The sequence below is a fragment of the Astatotilapia calliptera genome, chromosome 3 (genome assembly GCF_964374335.1).
Source record: "Astatotilapia calliptera chromosome 3, fAstCal68.1, whole genome shotgun sequence".
Lineage (NCBI taxonomy): Eukaryota > Metazoa > Chordata > Actinopteri > Cichliformes > Cichlidae > Astatotilapia > Astatotilapia calliptera.
The window spans coordinates 67,923,966-67,940,475 of NC_137424.1; positions in this window are offsets into that span (position 1 = coordinate 67,923,966).

The window sequence follows — 16,510 nt, forward strand, 5'->3', positions numbered from 1 at the left end:
TCATCATAAAAATGTTCACACAATTTCCAAAGGTCTCAGTAACTAAAACTTGATGATTTGTGTTGCTACTATTGTAGAGGAACAAAGTGTGCAGGAGAACGTTGAGTCCTAATGTAGATGAACTCCATCAGAAATCACATCCAGCTGAATCACCTCCAACTCCCCACAACAAAAAAAACCTCCACACAATCAGATAACTCTGTCTCTGAATCAAAGATCTGATCTTTATCTACTGCTGCAGGCATGTTGACTTTCATTAAAATTCTCACAGTGACTCTCTAGAGTTTCACAATGAGACGAGAACAGTTTGCTTTAGTCTTATGTTCAGTATGAACTGAGGTGCTGCAACTAAAGCCAGGATAAAGGATAAAGACAGATTTTAAACTGTAAATGATTCAATAATCACAGTTTAAGAATATTCCAGTAGATGCACCAGAGTTTGGTGTTATTCCTCATCTAGACAGTTGTGAGAAGTTTGTCTATCTTTATTCGACTTGTGTTACAATGTGTAAATGTGAATTATTGTGCCTGTGTTCTTATCATGATTATCATTATCATGATTCATGATGTTAGCATAAGTGAATCCAGATTACAGAAAGATTCCCTTTGATTTGTAGAGTAAAGTAGAGTACCAAAAAAAGCTACAGAAGTACTGGCCAAAGTAAGATATAGGATTTATGAGTTTTTGTCATCCTGATTTCAAAACAGATGTCAGCTGCTTCATTAAGAAGGAAATGGTTGAATAAATTCTTCTTTGGCAATTCTAAATTGATCACAACAAGAACGAGTCCATATTGTCTATTGACTCCATCCTTCTTCCCACCATCCTCTGTGTGTCCTCCTGTCTGAAGTTGATTATGTCAACTGTTTACATGAATGTGTCATGGTCCATCACAATGAATTCTGTGACAGTGTTTTAATCTACCCTCTTATAAAGTATGGTCCAGTGGATACTGTGTTAAACGAAGTAAAAGGGAAGCATAGAATCTCCTTTCCTTACTTTGACAGTGTATCTATAGATGTGTTGTACATAAGAAACAAATATTGTTCGTTTAATATGTTGGCATTACTAAATTTGGCTTAATGCTTACATATACAGTATGTGTAAAAAGAAAATGTACGAGCTGTGATAACTGTTTCTGATAGAATGAAGAGTAGACTGATTTATTAAATATTCCTTTATTGGGTGAGAAAATCAGACCATGTCATAACTGCTTTAAGTCATACAGAATAGATATCAGAGCCTTAAACAGGCTGACTTCTGCTAAATGGGTCAAACTGGGCAGAAAGTCTACAAACACATAACATCCTTATAAAATATGATGTAACACTATAGATTAACTTACCTCAGAATATATAAAGCATATAAACAATTACAGCAATATGATGCAACAAACAGCAGTGCTACTAATCCAAAATACTCAAAGCTTCATAGAACTGGAACAAACATTTATTTTTAGGTCCATTCTGCTGCTGATACGTACTTTAGGTTTCTGAATATTAAACTTGTTGCTGCCTTTCATAGTGTGTAACTTGAAGGCCCTGAGTACTTTCTCCCACACTGAAAACACTGGAATGATCAAATTATTTGAACATTGCCTAATAAGACTGATTCAGGACAGACAATTAGTTATTTAAACTTTTCTAGCAGTCCTTCACAAACAGGGAACAGTCTGTCTATTCTCTCCATCTTTCAGCTGCTGCTGGCTCTTCCTCCTCCTCTTCCTCACACACTGCTGAGTTCGTCCTGGTGGATCATCAGGGGTGCAAAGCCTCACAGATGATGTGCAGCAGTGGGTCCCTCAGTCTGTCCTCACTCTGGACACTTGCAGCTTATCACACATGGAAATCAAATGTGTGATAACCTGCTAGGGATGGGTATTGATAAGATTTTCACGATTCCGATTCCAGTTTCGGTTCTGTTTAACGATTCGATTCTTTTTTTTTAAAAAAAGGAGAACACTAAGGTCAATTAGCTTAGAACTTTGTTTTATATCTTCTCTTTGAACAAGATAGAAATTTAGGAGTAACATGGCCTTACAAACCCAACAGTGAGATCTTAAGAGATCCAGCCCATGGCTCTTCAATGGGGTGTCACGGGGTCCCCAGGAAAAAAAGTTGTAAATGTAAAATAATAAAATAAATATTCTTCTGTAGCAATAACAAAGTATAACATAAATTATTCAGTAGCCATTACATAAGAATATCCAGTAATGTCCCTGCCTACAATTAAACACATTCACTTACCGAAAATCGGGGGCATCTGCTGTGGCAAATGGGTGCAAGCCTTTGACCACAAACTTAGTCACTGCTCGGTGACATTCGTCTATCCTGGCCTGAAAGGAGACGCTACCGGCAGACTGCAGCGAGAACTGCCAGCATCTGAGCCAGACTCTGTCTGTCTCTCTCATCATGGTCACCTAAATGCACAGTAATACCAGGTTTTGTAATAAGGCAGATCGCGCTAACATAATATGTTAGCGCTGTTGTTGATTATTTACCTGCCGCATTAACGGGACAGGACGTGCAAACGTTACCGCTGCTGCTGGGTTGAGATTCACGAGTCCGGAGTGGAATTAAAAACACGACATTCATTTAAGGTCATCGCGTGTTTTGTGAGCAATTGCCTTTACATATTCGTAGTGTTTCCTCCCTTAAATGAAATATCTACTTTGCAAGTATTGCAAGTTGCCCTGTTGTCACCTGTTCTCGTAAAGTATAACCAAACTTTTGAGCGTTTCAGCCGCTTAGGCGCCGTGTTTCCTGCCAGGTAAATGACGCTCCGCAACGTGGTGACGTCATTCAGGGTGACTGGAATCAATAAGGAAATCGTTTGCAAAAATGGCAAACAATTCCAAGGAATTGAAACAGTGGGAACCAGTTCTCAACAAGAACCGGTTTTCGAAACCCATCCCTATAAGCTCCAGGATTCAAACAGAAGTGTAACTTATAAATACATGTTCATACTTTTATTACACAATCAGAGAGAAAGAAAAAGAGAGAGAGAGCAGGACAGACAGACAGGTGACAGTCTCAGGTGTATACACTGCTACACAACAGCACCAGAGAAGGATGATTTAGTGTTTGTGTTATTACGAGTGCTAAACAAGAAGAGTTCCCAGATGGTACAGTGGACACATGTGTGACTCCTGTGATTGAAGCATCTTTCTTTCAGCTTAACGAGTGAACCATCAGCTCGTTCAAACACACGTTAAAGTCTGGAATATTAAGTCACTTTTGTATGTGCAAAGGTTTTCTCACAGTGAGTGGGGCAGACCGTGTGGAGAGTGCATGGAGGACCCAGGTGCGGACACAGATGAGCAGACAAAAATTTACTTTAGACAAAAGGCGAGCCTTTATTTGAGGCTGGAGTAAATGAACTAAACTAAACGAGAGCTGAACAGGGACAACAACTAAACAGGAACCTAAACTGGGAAGAAACTAAGAACAGTGAGACTATGAACACGACTGTGCCAGAACATGAAGGAACTATGAAACATAAGAATAAGCAACACAAGTCATGACCTGCACAGAGACTTGAAACCTGACATGGGGTTAGGGGTTAGCCATGACAAGACCTAGGGGAAGCGAAACTCAATACGCTGACATTGGACACAGACTTTCAAAGTAAGACAGGAAACATAACAGACACGGAAAGGACTAGGGAATACAGCAGACCAGAGAACACAGAGACTGAAACCAAAAGACTAGAAAAGATAAACTATGACAAAATCAAAATTCAATAATGATGCAAAACTCAAAACACTGGGTCACCGACCCAGGACCGTGACATGTTCCTTTAATTCATTTCCTTCGGGATTAATAAAGTATTCTGATTCTGATTGATTCTGATGTTTAATAATGAAGAACATAAAAACTGGCACATCTCTATCACCTTTCCCCTTACGTCTTCTTTTTCAGTCTCCTTGACTCCATGTAGTCTGAGATTCCACCTCCTGGAATATCTTTCCAACTCAGATATTCTCTGTTGGCAGTTGTCCACCCGGCCTTCTTCTTTAGTTACTTTTATTTCCAGGTCGCAAACTTCCCCCTTCATGTCTTTCATTTCCAGTGTTGAGTAAGTTACTTTAAAATAGTAACTTAGTTACATTACTAGTTACTTCTCTCAAAAGTAACTCAGTTACTTCAAGTTACACGTTACTTTCAAAGTAACTAGTTACTAGGGAAAGTAACTTTGGTTTTACTCATAATTCTCTTGTTAATATGTTGCTTCCATAACTTTGCCAGTCTTCTAGCTTGCTTACTTGCCACAAGTGCACTGTGCCACCTATCAATAGAAAGGAAAAGATAATGTGCATATTTCCACTAGAGAAATCCCACGCCTGGACCGTCATTGACTGCTGCCATGATTCTAGCCTACGTCACAGTGTCATGTGCGCCTTTTACATCAACACAAAAACTGCAGTCGTGGTGCTTTGATTGTACTCAGAACTCGGAAATTCTGCCTTCTGAATAGGAAGATGTAGGCAACACCAGACTGAAGATGAGCTGCATACAGGGCTGGACTGGGACAGAAAATTGTCCCGGGCATTTTGACTATAGGAAAAATCATAAAGCCTTTGAATGAAAATAAACACTGTTGTGACAGTGATGTACACTGTTTTGATGGTATATATGTATCAATCTATCAATCGTTTGTTGTAGGATTCAGATTATTATTTTTTAAAAGATAGACATTTTAAATGAGAATAAGAAAGAAAAGTATTTCTTTGTGCTCCCCTTTCCCTGTTAATGCCCTACCTGGCCCCCTGGCAACACTTTGCTAGACCCACCCCTGCACAGTTACCAGCTGTCAGCTACGTAGAAAAGGATCCTGGTGTTATTTGTCTCTCAGAAACAGTTCATAACTTCAACTCATTCATGTCACCTAAAAGGTAAACCTGTTTCTCCATCACCTGTTCAGCTCTGATGATTCAGTAAGGACATCTCCTGGTTTCATCTTCATGTTTCCCTCTCACCAGATAACCAAACCATATCAAGACCAGCAGCTTTTTTGCAGCTGTGGCTCCAGCAAACATCAGCTGATACTAGAAATTAATATTAAATAAATTCTAACAACAGCTGATCAAGCTTAAAAGTGCTGCTGTTGTTTAGCGCGACATCCGCTGGTTTCCTCTTTCGGCGCAAAGTGAGCGATAAACAAACAAGAGAGCCGATCAGCTGATCACTGATCAGTTTTCATGATTGAAGTAGAAACGGGAGAGGGAGGGGGAGAATGAGAGAAGAAGAGGCAGCTGTGCAGCAAAGACACAGAATAACTCCAGCTTTGTGCCTTTTCCATTGTAGCTGAATTACGGGACAAACTGTTCCTTTTCACCTCAATAAGAAACGCGTAATATTTTCTCTGAATACCAGACGGGACGGTTGGCAACTCTAATAACTTATGAACAAAATAAAGTTCAACATCATTAACTTCATAGCACCACCCAGCTGTATAGAAACTCCGTCATGCTAGCTAGCACGCAGTACGGAAAAAGTCAGCACAACGAAAATAAACTCCACCTAAACTTGGTTCATATCTGACCCAGAGAGACTGCAGGTCATAACTTCTTACCTGAAGTTCAGTTCACACTTGGACCGGCGGCCGCCTCGGGTCTCTTTTCCTTCATCCACCTGCTGGCCTCCACCACTTGCTAATGTTACTGAATCTGTGGAAGCTCCGCGATAGCCACCACATGAAGTAACGAGTAACGAGCCAATCTAAATCCCAGTAACAAGTAACGCGTTCCTGATTTTGGCATAATAACTAGTTACCGTGCTCGTTACCACAATAATAATGTAGTTACTGTAACGCGTTACTTAATAACGCGTTAGTCCCAACACTGTTCATTTCCGCGCACACAAAATCAATCGTTTTTTTTGAGACCCTCAATCTTGAGCGTATTCTCTCTCACCATGTTCGAGTTCTCTCTCACCATGCTCTCTATGTTATCAGACCTGGTGTTTATTAGTGCCGATAAACTGGAAATTACATCAACTGGGTCAGAGCTGCTATGTTCGTACATCATCTTCTTCGGAGCTGGTGATTTAAGAGGGGTAACAGGAAGACGTGGGAACTCAACCATTTCTTCTTCGGCTAACCCGAGTGCCACCGTAGTAGCTGTGTAGTTATGGACGCTATCCATTAGCACGTTGCTGGGTGTAGCACTCTCCTCGTTAGCATTCTCAGGCGCTATCTTAGACTTGGAACTTTCCAGTCCCCTTTTCGTGGTGGGTGTGGATAATTTTGCCAAAAAACGGCAGAGGGGCAGCCGAAGAGTAAACTTTCAAAAGTAAGTACTGAATACGATGTCACTTATTTATGTGCAAATGTTCAATAACGAAGAACATTACTGTTGGCCACATATCGGCAAAGTTATGTGACATTAGTGATGTTTGTACTTTTATCATTAGCTTGGTTTTAAAGCCTTTACTGTAAAATATACGCCGTTCAATAGTCCACCTTAATCTTACAGAGAATGTGATGATTTTATGGATAATTAAAGTAATATTAACCTTGGTCTTTCATTCTTTTAGACAGCAGTGACGTCAGCTAGTGGTGGGCAGATCGATCCAAGTATCAATAGTATCGATACCAAGTCGACATCGGTATCAGATCAATACTAGCCTGGTGAGACAGATTCTTTACTTTGAGTTTTGCTTGTTTACAACGCTGTGCTTTCGGCAAAGACGAAACAGCCAGGTCTCTGGACTCGCCGCTCCTGTGTCCTCGCCGCTCCTGTGTCCTCGCCGCTCCTGTGTCCTCGCCGCTCCTGTGTCCTCGCCGCTCCTGTGTCCTCCTCTTTCTTCCTCTTATGTTTCGGTGTTGCGCTGTCACGTCACATGACTTAGACACTTTGGGGGTTGTTAAGTTCTTTACATATTAATTATATTTATATTTTTACCAGTTGTTTTTGTTAGGGTTAGAATTTTAATTGTAATTTTTGTATTATAGTTTATCAACAGTGTTTGTTTTAATTTGTTTACTGGTTTGCGTGCACTTAAGACTTTTTTCAAAAAAAAAAAAAGGATCGCCACCACGGCAGACCCGATGGCATTTTCGTGCTTTGCAGCTTAATTTATTCTTACAATAATCGCACGGTTGCTGTAACAGTACATTCAACAGCTGCAGCTCTCCCGCTGGCAGCTGTACACATCACCACCACCAAACCTGCAGCTCCATCGCAGAACACACCACACACCACATACCTCCATCGCGTATAGTGTGATGATGTCTGTGCTCCTTATGTGCTATGGAGTTTTTTGTCCTTTCTCCTCATGATGACTCACTTGTTGAGCCTGACTTGTCTCCCCAGTGTAAGTTTGCATATTGTATGTATGGTCATCTAGGTCTGTCATCTCGGGTGCAGGCAACTGCAATGGACAAAAAAAGCTTATCCTTATCCTTATGTAAAACAGTAAAACTCTCGCTGACACGCTTATGTCATACTCACAGGCTCACAGCAGTTGTTGTAGATCAGATATGATTGTCTGCTCAAACATGAAGACAAAGCTGCAGCTGTCGAGTGTAGATTTTATTAAAATACACCAGCAGGATGTTCTGTTATCACAACTGGCTTTTGTTCCATCTTCACTCAGCATACGTGTCCTTTTGCTCTTTACTCAGTTTGACCTCCATGTTTAATTCAGCCAGTCACAAACTGATTCAGGACCATCAATAGGTCAAAGGTCATTTCGAGACAGGAATCGGCTCTGAAATCAGTGACACATCCAGCTGTGGGGGTGAAAAAGACTCTGATGTAGAAGTTAGGCACAGGTTGGTTTTTTCCAGACTGATCGCTCGGGGCGGGGAGGGTTTATCTCATAGATGGCATTTTAGGAAGAAACCATGTCATTCCAGGAGTATAGGATAATATCATTGAATGTTAACGGTCTTCAAAACCCCATTAAGAGGAAAAAGATAGCAACGAAAATGAGAAGGGAAAGGCATGATATAGTATTTTGGCAGGAGACCCATTTAAACAATACGGAACATGAGCAGTTAAAACGCTTGGGGTTCAAACACTTATACTATTCATCATGTAGACAGAAGTGTGCAAGGGGGGTTACAATACTGATTTCCAAGAAAATAAATGTATTTTAATTTTATCTATAGGGGATAGAAAAGGACGAATAATTTATGGTAGTGGGTCAAATTGATCATAAACCAGTGACTCTGTTAAATATTTACAGGCTGCCAGGCAATGATCAGGAATTTATTAAGAAATGATTTAATCTGATCACGGAACACACCAAGGGAACCCTTATCTGTGGTGGGGATTGGAATATACAACTACAGCCCCACTTAGATTCCAACAACAAAACTAAAAGGACGACTCGAGAGACCAAAACAGTTAAAAAGCTTCTTGTAGAAGGAAATATTATAGATGTTTGGAGGGAGTTACATCCCAAGGAAAGGGGCTATACGTTTTTCTCATACCCCCATAAAGTACACTCCAGGTTAGATTACTTTTTTATCGAGGCTAAAATCAACATATCAGAGGACAGTTGGTTAAATATATGTGGGACACAGATGGAAACCACTAGTTTGGGTTATTGGAGGGAATTCACATGGAAAAATTTTATTAGGTTTTTTATAACCCCCAAAATAAAATACAAACAAAAAGGTCAACTGACAGATTTCTACTGCTGGAGAAACTGTGGGGAAAACATGGCAGATCATTTTCATATATTTTGGAAATGCCCAATAATCCAACCATATTGGAGTGAAATGGTCGAATCAATTTACTTGGTGATTTACTTGGTGACTGGTCTCAAATTAAATTTGGATTTCTGACCTGTGTATCTGGGCGATATCCCATCAACAGTCTCCTTAAGGGACAAATATCTGATAAACATCCTGTTGAGAGCAGGCAAAAAAGCGCTTATCAGGAGGTGGCTGGAGAAAGAGACCCCAACAAAGAAAGATTGGATAGGAATAATGGAGGAAATTGATAGAATGGAAAAACTTACATCTTTTTTGAACCTCAAAATGGACCAATTTTATAAAAACTGGAAGAAGTGGGAGAGGTTTGTTGAAGGTGGTAATGTGGGATGAGGGGTGGTGGGTTATATAACCAGAGCTTAGCTAAGTATTTTCACGCAACCACTGGTAGAAGGAAAGCCGCTAAGGCCGTGACCACTGTTTTCAGAAGACAGCTCATAAAATAGACTGGAAATACCCTTCCGAAATATCACCAGGGGTGGACTGTAAGAGCTGCATGGACAGTAGCAAAAACCTGATGACATGGGACCTGAAAAGAGGTGGAGGGGAGCTCCCCCAGACTGGGCAGATCTGAGGGTTTCACTGTGCCAACATGTTATTGCCAGTGTGTATTATGTTTGTTTTTTTGTGTTGTTGTTGTTTTTTGTTTTATATGTGGATGATTGTCATAATTATAAAACTTTAAAATAAAACATTTAAAAAAAGAGGGTGAAAAAGACTCAAAGTGCTGTGAGCACAGAGCTCTGTGCATATCGCAGTGTGTAACATATTCTTTTTGCATTCCCGTCATTATTGTAATCTGATTATTCTCACTGTATAAATACTCTACTCTGTAGTGTTACAAGTTGCAGTAGTATTACATTACAGGCCAGAATGATTATTTGTAGTCATTCTGCAGAACTTTAGTCCAATTTCTCCCAGGATTCAAATTTCTGAAAGTGACACCCCCAGAAGCTTCATTAGAGCCACAGCAGCCGTTAGTGTAGGAGACTCTGTCACATTTACCTACTTAAACATGCACACACACACACACACACACACACACACACACACACACACACACACACACACACACACACACACACACACACACAGAGATTATTCCCTCAGCTGAAAGCACACAGCATGGCTGATGGTTTGTGCATTCGGAGTTTTAGGAACCTTTTTTAGTCCACACTAAAACCAGTTCAGAGTCACCAATGCACCTGCACATCTTTAGAGTTGGAGGAGGACACAAAGACAACATGCAAAGGTATCAGCCCTCCCTCACCTGGACTCCAAAGGTGAAACTCTCTGATGTTCCTGCAAAGTAAATATGGATGAATATCGCAGCAGAGGTGTGGCTTTCCAGGGTCTTATAAAAATGTCTGCTTCTCTCTGACACACACGAGCATCCAGACCGCCGCCTCGGACTCCATCATCACGTCCAGAAAACAACGATCCAATCTGACAGCTCCTCTCTCTGAACCCAGCATCAGGATCTTCACCTGTCCAAACCTCATTCAGGTCTGCATTTTCTGTTCAAAACAATTTACAAATTTACTTTACAAAATTGAAATGTGCCTTTTTGAGTAGAAAAGGTCAGCGTAAGCATAAAGGACTGAGAATAGTGGATGCTAAAGATTACTCTAATGAGGTCGCTGTAGCTCAGGAAATGTAGCAGTTCATCCACTAATCAGAAATGTTGCGTTTTCAGATGCTAGTTTTAAAAATTAAAACTTCTGTCTTTTCCTTTTTTTACATAACACTATTTTAAAAGTTTGTTGACTGCATCCTATCTCTTAAAAATAGACAATGAACAAATTATATTAGCTGACAATGACGATGAATAGCTTTATTCAACCAGCTGTGATAAATTAATACATATTTCTAAACATGGACAGACAGCAAAAACAGTTAATTTTATGCCTGATCCTTATTCATTTTATTTATTTCTAAGTTCATTTTATTTTATTTTTTGAGGGGAAATAGATGATTTTATGCCTAATTCAGAACGCTTATAATGGCATACCCAGATGTTTATTTGTTTATTTATAAGGAACCCCATTAGCTTCCACAAGAGTGGTTGCTAGTATTCCTGGGGCTGTGGCAGGCAGGCAGGAGGTGGATCCAAATGCAGAACTCGAACACAAAAGATTAACTTAAGGCAGCAGCTTTATTGCTGTGAAAATTTTTACAAAACATAAGCTCACAAAAACAAACCTAGAAAAATGGAAACAAAAACACTGAGAAATGAAAACTCAAACACCAGGAAACTAGAAATGAGGTGCTAACACTTGAAACTAAAAACGCAGCGAGACTTATACACATGAGAAGGTACGATGAGGAAAACACTGGGCTTAAATATACAAGGAGTAATGAGGGAATAGGAAACACGAGTGAAACACAGCTGGGATCAATTAGACCAGACCTTCCCAAAGTGTGGGGCCCGCCCCCGGGGGGAGGGGGTGCAGAGCCATTGCAGGGGGGGAGACAAAACGCTTTGACGTTGCTATCACGGGGCGCCCACAGAAACGCAAAGCAGGAGATGAAGCATCGCTGAATGTGTTTCCAAACCAACTTCATTCTAAGCCAAAAACTAGAAAATATGGTGAAGCAAATCTGCCCTTTGGCTTCACCTGCACAAGTGCTGAGGTAGGTCTCCCTGCAGAACTGGTTTTCCCTTCATCAGTGTTAATTGGACAAGTGCGCTAGCCTACAAAAAACAAAGGTAAAGTATTCCTGTATCCTGGTGTGTGTGTGTGTGTGTGTGTGTGTGTGTGTGTGTGTGTGTGTGTGTGTGTGTGTGTGTGTGTGTGTGTGTGTGTGTGTGTGGACATACAAATATGATATGTATGGCTTCATACATAGACTGAAGCAACTGAGTGAGAAGGATAAACTGATGTAGCTAAAACAGTGCTGTGCTGAAAATGACCAGTGCACAAGATTTGTAAAACCCTGATAGTCTGCACGTCAATTACGTATTGATTATTTGATAGTAGGGGCAGCACAGTGGCACAGTGGTTAGTGCTGTTTCCTCACAGCAAGAGGGTCCTGAGTTCAATTCCACCATCAGGCCGGGGTCTTTCTGTGTGGAGTTTGCATGTTCTCCCCGTGTTTGCGTTGGTTCTCCCTGGGTGAATGCCTATGGCTTCCTCCCACCGTCCAAAGATGTGCAGTTTGTGGGGATAGGTTAATTGAACAATCTAAATTGTCCATAGGAGTGAATGTAAGTGCGAATGGTTGTCTGTCCCTGTGTGTTAGCCCTGTGACAGACTGGCGACCTGTCCAGGGTGTACCCCGCCTCTCGCCCTATGACAGCTGGGATAGGCTCCAGTGCCCCCCGTGACCCTGAAAAGGATAAGCAAATGGATGGATGTATTTTTTGATAGTGTCTTTGTCACGATCATTGTAGAGAGAACTGCATATATGTTTAGAAATGTTCTGGGAAATTCGTGAATGATCTCTAATTCATTTTATTCAACATTTGTACACCTACTGTTTCCGGTCAATAATGACCGGTCACTAGAAATGAATGGTGGAGACAACAATTACTGTAAATAACTGAGTTCAGATGGCCGTAAACACACACACACACACACACACACACACACACACACACACACACACTAGGTTCCCTGGCAACTACTCTGGAAATGTTTGCCCAATAGAGCCTCCCTTCCATGAGAACGACTCCTCTGTTGGCAGTATCATTGTATCATTGAACATTTCTCGTAGATTTGGTGAACAATGCTTTTTTTGAGGCCTTGCTCACAGGTCACTGGGTGTCAGCACCATGACACAGCGATATATAACCTAAGTGAGGCTCTTTACTACTTATTTGATCACTACACTGGTGAGGAGGAGAGAGGCCAGGAAACTGATGGTGGGGATGCATTAGAGGAGAAATTGTCTGCATCTGAAGGTGGCACGGAATATAATCCATGCAATCCAGACCAAGAAATGACTGATGAGAAGGAATCCAATGATGAAAAGGATGGCCATGCTGAGGCTGCCATAAGGATCACATTACATAAGGATATACTTTCTTTTATACTTGACTGTAGTAGTTCATTTAAATGTTGATGTTGAATTGTGACTCTTCAGGACTTCCATATTACAGGCACTCTTCAGGTTCTCTAAGTTATAGGTCATCTTTGCCCACACAACACCGTTTACCTGGTCCATGCACTTGTCCTGATGGCTCTAGAATCCTCAAAGACCACTTCCCACAAGACCAGTATGAGGAATTAATGCAGCGACGAGCTAAAGAGTTCCAGCAATACAAAGCCAGGTAGGAGATGGATGTATGAGTGGGAGCTTTCCGGGAACTGTTAGACTTACAGTTCAGTAATAAAATAATTTAAAGTGTGTGTGTGTGTGTGTGTGTGTGTGTGTGTGTGTGTGTGTGTGTGTGTGTGTGTGTGTGTGTGTGTGTGTGTGTGTGTGTGTTACTGAGTACTCAAAATTCTTTTGTGTAATTTTTCCCAATTCCATCTCCTCAACAGGACTAATTCAATACAATCCAAGCTACTTTTTGCTTTGCCTAATTCTCCTCTGCAGTATCCTATCCAGGGCGTTATAGTACGACCCTTGACTGCAACTGCAATACCAGGTATGTCAAGCTCAATATATGCTTCAGTCACCAATGTTTCAGTTTTTATGTTCCTATAAAAATATAAATGCAAATAGAATAGGAAGGCAACAAGGCCATGGTTCACAGTTTTTTATGAAGATACTGTTAACATGAAAGTGATCATAGTACTTTTTATAAAATTATGCTGTCAGTAGTCATTGGGACAAAAAAACAGCACAAAAAGCTTAATATTTTCAAAAGTACAAAAGTAATGACACTAAAAGATATAGCAGGTAAGATCAGAAATGGCAGAATTTTTGAAATTTGAATGGTGAAAATAGCCTGAGAACTGTGGGAGTAAAAGGACAAAGAATGGAGCAACTAGAATAATAAGAAGATTAAAAATATAGGGAAACAGGAACAAAATAGGTTGAATGCCTATGGCTTTCACCCACTGAGAAAAACCTGAGTGAAAGATAGCTGAGGTGTCCTCAAGAACTCACCTGGCAACACTTGTGTAAAGTCAAAATATGATGTGAATATGTGTATTTCAGTAGAAGGACTATGTTGGAGCTATTTGTTCTTTATTTTTATTTTTGTTCTTATTTTTGAAATTAGTTAAAGTTTGTTGTTAGTTTACTTATATTTTGGGGTTTATTTGTCGGTTAATATTTTGTTTTAAATGATTTGTTTGTTTGTTGTTATTTTGTTAAATTAGTTAGTAAGAGCTGTAGGCTTACATTACACTTGTCCAATTACACAAATTCCCGAAATAGAATGCAAACATAATGATCAGCACGCCGACAACAGCAATCACAAAAAGCTTTGAGCTTGTACAGACAGACATCTGTTGATACACACAAACACACATTATAGTAGATTAATTAACAAAGGCAAAATCTTTACCATCTAAATAGTTACATTTTGCAAATCAGTCATATAAAACATGTTATGTCTTGACTCACATCTTAGATATGATTGAACATGTATAAAATGAACAAATACTTTCTTTTTTTTCCCTTTGCTTCTGTAAAAAATTCATCCTGCCTTTCATGTCTCTCAGTTGAAGCTCTCTGCATGTGTTATTGCCAAAAAGTAATTTCCAGTACTTGCCAGAAATATTTAAGCTGTTGTAAATGACTTGTCAACATTTAGATGTCATTTATTTATTCGGGTGAACAGTCTCATTTACATTAGAAATGTGTTTTTGAAGAGTGAGCTGACCAAGGGGCCGGCAGAAATTGAAGAATAATATAGCAGTAGCATAACGATAGTGGGCAGAAAAGACCCAATTGAATAAAATTTAGACACAATATCATGGAATCATAAAGATACTTGCGACACAAGTTATTTCTTTATTTTATATATAAGCCTTTTGTAAAGTCTATTATCTACAATCGGTTTACCAATATAAACACATATATTACACATGAAAAAAACCCAGAAACACTGGAAAACACATTTTGACAGTTTATTGCCTGTATCTTGCAATACTATAAGTCCTTTTGGCTGCCAAGGGGCTCATGGGATTGGAAGAGATTAGTCCATTAGTCCAGGCAGTATGTCAGAATTAGCACCATCTGCCTGTGTTCAGACAAACTGCAATTTTAAGGCGCAATTCATTTTTGCTTTGTCTGTTTGAAAATAAATAACTGCAATAATGTGAACTAAAATAATGTTGTTTTTATCATTGCAAACTAGGTCTGCACAAGTAGGATCAAAATGATTATTTTGGAAAAATAAAATAAAAGAATACTTTGACATAATTATCCATTGATTTTAGTAACATTAATGTTTTTTATTATTATTTAACTGTTATGTAAACATAATACTGCTTTCACATCTTAATATCGGTACAAACATTGCTTAAAAACAGATAAACTGTTAAACAATATACCAAAACTTAACACAAAGTTCAATCAACAGGCCCTGCTTTCACTCTACAGTCCTTATGGTCTATCAAAACCATAGTGATAAACTTGATCAGCTTGGAGGGGGAGCACATTGACAAAGACAATATATTCCTAACATCATTCCTAATTTTAATAAATTACAAGTCTTTGCAGATTAATAATGTTTATTCACTTGGTGTCTCCAGCAACGCCATTCTCCCTTTTAAGCCCAAGCACAAGTGCAGCCATAAAAGCAAATTCATAGAATCTTGATGGATTCTAACAACAGCTGATCAAGCTTAAACGTGCTGCTGTTGTTTAATGTGACATCCGGCGGTTTCCTCTTTCTGGCGCAAAGTGGCAAAGCCACCACCAAACAACTGATCGTGTTTGGTGGTGGTCGTGCCATCAGTTAACCCTTAGGATTGCCTGGTATAGCGCTTACCAGCCCCTGGCAGGACCTTGGCCTGTACCTGACCCTGCACCTGCTGTTTCTGACCGGAGGACAGGTGGAACGTTACCCAGCAGCAGGGGCAGTTAACGGGCACTATAGAGAGAGGATCCACCAGGGCTGTTGTCCTTCTCTCCATGTCTTTGTGGCTTTGCTGTTTGTGCTACTCTACACCCCCGAGATTGCTTTGCTTGCTTTGCTATGTACTTTCTTGCTGTTCAGATGATTCAGTGTATTAAACTCTGTCTCAACAATTCTAATCTTTTCAGGGGGTCTTTTTCTTTAGTGAACTGATGTTAATCAGATCTAAATAAGCTGGATCTCCACATCATCCGTTAGATAAGGTTATCATGCTGGCTTCAAAATTTGCGACTCCACACAGTTTATATTAATCAGTTTATTTTGTATCCTTGTGGTTCAGATGTGTCAAATATCAACACTGAATGTACCTGCAGATGTTTTTGATCACTCACTGAAAGTCCGTACAAACATTAGAGCTAATCACTTAGAACTGCCAGGAGGAGTCATTTTGAGCCATCACTCCTTTGTCTCCCTACACTCAGTACTCCAAGCCCATCATGTCTGATGTTTCCCTGATGTCGCCTTAATGTCACGATGTAGCTCCAGTACTTAGTAAGGAAAATGATGACTTACAATTTTGCTTTTGTAAAATAAAGATCTTAAATTCAGTATGTGCTGTCTCTGCTCCCTGGGTCAACCATGACACAGATCTGGCAAATTTTATTTATTTATTACTAAAATACTGTAATTACTCAGGGGGAAATCTGATATTCAGAAGAAGGTGAGGTAAAAGAATCACAGATGGGGTTAAATGATGCAACAATTCACATGATAAATTCAGTTTAAAGCTGATATTTAGAAGTACA